Source organism: Panulirus ornatus, chromosome 73, assembly GCF_036320965.1.
Source record: "Panulirus ornatus isolate Po-2019 chromosome 73, ASM3632096v1, whole genome shotgun sequence".
Classification (NCBI taxonomy): domain Eukaryota; kingdom Metazoa; phylum Arthropoda; class Malacostraca; order Decapoda; family Palinuridae; genus Panulirus; species Panulirus ornatus.
In genome coordinates, this window is record NC_092296.1 from 3,206,302 (window position 1) to 3,206,846 (window position 545).

A 545-nucleotide genomic window follows, 5' to 3' on the forward strand; every position below is an offset into this window, starting at 1 on the left:
CCAGTGATTAGTTTTATTTTCATTATCATAATTCATCGCTTGGAAATTGATAAGTTTCACTGAAAACTAAATAGTAATTGGCTTCATGACAAGAAAATATGAATATTTTCATGTTGCATATATTTATCAGCGTCACACAGTTTCCAACATTCACATACATCACATCATTTCATCCCTCTGTTGCTGTGTTGCATTGGCTCTTATTACTTCATTTTAAGTAAGAGAAATATATCAGATAGCTTATAAAAGAGACCATATTTGTTTGTCAACATTAAATAGAAGCAATGCCATAATGTTTATCCTATCATTGTATAACATTAATGGCAAAGGTAAATATTTGTGTTTCCAAACGAATTGCTGTGATGAGCTTAAGTCAGGCTTAAAATAACAATCTTTATATTGTTACTCATTAATGAAATAAAACACAATAGGATAATGGCAAGTAGGTACTACCTACCTGTCAGAATGAGCAACATTCATTAGGATAGTGGCAACTTATTTGGCTGATGCATTTCTTTTCAAAAGACATTAGACTCCAGTGACAT